Raw genomic sequence first — 4569 nt, 5'->3', positions numbered from 1 at the left:
GTGGTGCATGCTGTCCGGTTCCTGTTTTGTTTTGTTGGTGCTGATGCGCCTCTGTTCTCCACTCCACTTCTTCAGGGGTCTCTTTGCCCAAAGGATCCCTGCACCTCCAGAGCTTTGAGGTAGAAAACATCTTGAGCTGAGATTTGCAGGAAAGACCTGGGTGGTGCTTCCCTTTGCTGGTATATGGATAGTATAATTCTAGCGTTTCATCACTAGATGGCATTGGACTTCATTATATCTGGCTGGAATCTAGTGGTTCTGTTCTGTTCTTGTTTAAGAGAGACAATAAAGTTCTTGTCTAGTGTGACTTCTGAGACTTCCGGTGCTTTCCCCCACTTGTGCTTATGAACTTCACCAAGTTCCATTCCAATTCTGTGTAACAGAATCATATGCTTTGCTTTATTTATTTAAAAACGTATACCCCACATTTTCACGAATTCCGTTCAAAGCAGCTTATGGAGTAAGACATCACAGAATACTTAACACATCCAAAACAAAAGTACAAAGAATGAATACCACATAGCATTTAACTACCCTTGGAAAGGCATTTCACAAAGTGGGTACTATTACCAAAAAGCCCATAATCTTAGTAACTGCCCACTATAACTCATTCAGCAAGGCTTCAGATGATGAACGGAAGTACGTAGGAAGGAAAATTTGGAAGAAGGCAGTCTTTAAGGTATCCTCAAGCCTCGCAATTAAATACAAAGGATGGATATCTGACCACCTTTGTAAGCCAAAGCAATATGATTTTATTGAGCGACAGGCAGCTGTTAATTGTGTTAAAATTAAATTGAAGGTTGTTAGGATTAAAAAAAATGAACAGAAATGTTTTGTGAACATGATGTGAATGAAAGTAACATCTGAAACTCGTTTCGCTGTGAGGTAATGGAGGCCAAGCAGAAGGGAGATGGGGAGACCAAAGAGTTGATAGCGCCACAGGTGAGGGCGAGGGGAGATCAGGGGTTTGGCATTGTCAATTTGCTCCTGCTCTGTGGAACATCCAGGTTATTTTCAGACCAAAATCTGGTTGGGGTTGGGTAGAAAGGGGAGGGAGAGAAATGCCAGCTGCTCACGCTGTCTCTCTGAACGCCACTCTGTCCATTCAATGGGCCTCTTTGTTCACAGCTACCTTTCCTCAAAAGTTGACTTTTCATATCCCATCTTTTTCAAAGGGGGGGGGCCTCTCCCCAGCCAACCACACCGAGCTACCCTTATACACACACACTTCTATAAGGGGTGAAAGAGGGGGAAATCTCTCTTTTTGGTCAGCTGAACGGATAACAAAATATGTTTAAAATATGCTAAAGGAAGCATTGCGTTTGAGTACACATTAAACATGAAATGTCCCTTCCAACAGCACCTAGCTGTACAAGGAGCAACTGTTGCAGGCCAACATTACGTGGCCAATATTCAGCAAAGCACAAGACCAACAGCCTTGGAAGCAGCCTGCCCAGTTAATGTAAGGACACCAGAAGAGCCCATCTGGACCAAAGTTGCAACAGCCCTGCTGGTTCAGATCTTTCTTGTCTATTATTCTTCCTGTTTCCCACACTGCCCAATTAGATGAAAGCCTTTGTAGTGTAGTTGTTAAGAGTGCTGGCCTAAGACCTGGGAGACCAGTGTTCAAATCTCCACTTGGCCATGAAGCTCACTGGGTGGCCTTGGGCCTGTCACTGCTTCTCAGCCTAAAACCTACCTTGCCCGGTTGTTGTTGGGAATTAAATGAGGAAGAAGACTACCATGTACGTCACCTTGAGAGCCAGTGTGGTGTAGTAGTTAAGAGCGGTGGACTCGTAATCTGGTGAACCGGGTTCGCTTCCCCGCTCCTCCACATGCAGCTGCTGGGTGACCTTGGGCTAGTCACACTTCTCTGAAGTCTCTCAGCCCCACTCACCTCACAGAGTGTTTGTTGTGGGGGAGGCAGGGAAAGGAGAATGTTAGCCGCTTTGAGACTCCTTCGGGCAGTGATAAAGCGGGATATCAAATCCAAACTCCTCTTCTTCTTCTTCTTGGAGAAAAAAGGTGGTATAAAAATGCAATAAAGACGATCATGGGTCTGGAAACCAAGCCTTATGAGGAATGGTTGAAGGAGCTGGGTATGTTTGGCCTGGAAAAGAGGAGACTGAGGAGATAAGATAGCCATCCTCAAATATCTCAAGGGCTGCCACATGGAAGATGGACCAAGCTTGCGTTGTCTCACTCTGGAGGGTAGAACTTGAAGCAATGACCTCAAGTCACAAGAAAGGAGTTTGTGACTAAACATCAGGAAGAACTTTCTTCGTCTTCTTCTTCTTTTTTATTGGAATTTTATTTACAACACAACATAACCCCCCCCACGCCCCAATACACAAATCCACCCTCATTAAACGTGAGCATAACATACAACAATACAAACAACCAAATAAAAGACTTCCTTTATCCCATATCTGGCCTCCTGATTTCCTTCTTATAAACTGTTTCCTTTATGAATAATTATTAAGATTTTTCTAATTAAATACCCACAAAGTCTCCTGCAGACATTAATCGAAATAAGTCCAGGTATGTATTTTAGGGCACTGTTCTGGGAAGTATTCTCTGCATTTCCCCCATGCTTTTTGAAACTCTTGTCTAGTGTGATCTCTAATAGCCTCTGTTAATCTAGCCAGTTCAATATACTCTTAACAGTATCAGGAAGAACATTGCAGGTGGTTGGACTAGATGATCCTTGGTGTACCTTTCCAACCCTACAATTTTATGATTCTATTAAATAAATGAATGCAATATACAATAATATGGGATGCATACGATGTACATAGGTTAGGAAGTGCTGGGTCTTCTGTATCTTGCATCCCACCTCTCCCCATGTTTAGCAGAAATGGAATATATTAAAATGCACCAACTTCAGAATAAAGGAGGCAAAATAAGAGGCATTATGCAAACCTGCTCCATTTGCATAGTTTATACAGACTGCTGAACGTAGCATTTCCTGGCATGGAATTTGGGGTTTTTTTGGTGCAGGTTTATTTATGTTTTTATAGTACAGGCCACATATTTTATGGAGTATATCCTAAAACTGGCATGGCATTATTTGTCCTGCAATTCCTCCTTTATTTAGGTGTGTATATGCCGGGCGGGTGGAGTGTATCGCAGCCTCTGCCTGATTTTTTTCTATTCAAAACACAGTGCAGAGTATGGTGCCTTAACCTCCAGAGGGCCCTTGCTCAAGCAGATACACAGGCAGGTGGACGACTGCTGGCCCTGCATCCATCACAATCACATTTCAGATGCTCCAGGGCAGAGGATCACAATACATTAGGCTCTGCCTAGACCGCTTGCAAGTTGGGATACAGGTGGGGCTGTGGGTTAAACCACAGAGCCTAGGATTGCCGATCAGAAGGTTGGCAGTTCAAATCCCCGCGATGGGGTGAGCTCCCATTGCTCAGTCCCAGCTCCTGCCAACCTAGCCGTTCGAAAGCACGTCAAAGTGCAAGTAGATAAAGAGGTACCACTCTGGTGGGAAGGTAAACGGCGTTTCCGTGCACTGCTCTGGTTCGCCAGAAGCAGCTTAGTCATGCTGGCCACATGACCAGGAAGCTGTACGCCGGCTCCCTTGGCCAGTAAAGCGAGATGAGTGCCGCAACCCCAGAGTCATATGCAACTGGATCGAACAGTCAGGGGTCCCTTTACCTTTACCTAGATCACTTGCAAGGGGAAGCTTGACATGTATTACACGCGCAAGTCAACCCTCCAGTGCACTGCAGCCACTGGCCTTGCTCAACGCCCCACCCCCCTTCCCACAATCAGTAAATCTGGAAGGAAGGGGAAAGTGAGAGCAAGGGGCATTGTCCTATGATTTAGTGCTTTCCCCCAGCCTGAGGCACTACAGCAGGGGTCAGCAAACTTTTTCAGCAGGGGGCCGGTCCACTGTCCCTCAGACCTTGTGGGGGGGCCGGACTATTTTTTTGGGGAGGGAATGAACAAATTCTTATGCCCCACAAATAACCCAGAGATGCATTTTAAATAAAAGCACACATTCTACTCATGTAAAAACATGCTGATTCCTGAACCGTCCACAGGCCGGATTGAGAAGGCGATTGGGCCAGATCCGGCCCCCGGGCCTTAGTTTGCCTACCCATGCAATACAGATTGAAAACTGAAGCCACCTCACCTCTGTAATTTCCTCCCAGAATATATCCATCGGTGCCACTGACAAAGAAACAACAGTACTTTGGTGAGGTATTTAGGAAGCTGATTCGAGGTCAGAAAAAGTCAGTAGTGAGACTGTGGGGCAGAGGAGTAGTCAGTTGCCTCCAATTTTTGCTATTTTCCAGGGACGGTCCCGAATTTAAAGAAGCATTCCTGGTTTATGATTTGATCCTGGAATGTGTCATGCTTTTCCTTAAAAGGTAAAGGTAAAGGGACCCCTGACAATTAAGTCCAGTCGCGGACGACTCTGGGGTTGCGGTGCTCATCTCGCTTTACTGGCCGAGGGAGCCGGCGTACAGCTTCCGGGTCATGTGGCCAGCATGACTAAGCCGTTTCTGGCGAACCAGAGCAGCGCACGGAAACACCGTTTACCTTCCTGCC

This window comes from Podarcis pityusensis (assembly GCF_964106645.2).
Source record: "Podarcis pityusensis genome assembly, chromosome: 2".
Taxonomy (NCBI): domain Eukaryota; kingdom Metazoa; phylum Chordata; class Lepidosauria; order Squamata; family Lacertidae; genus Podarcis; species Podarcis pityusensis.
This window is presented reverse-complemented; position numbering follows the sequence as displayed.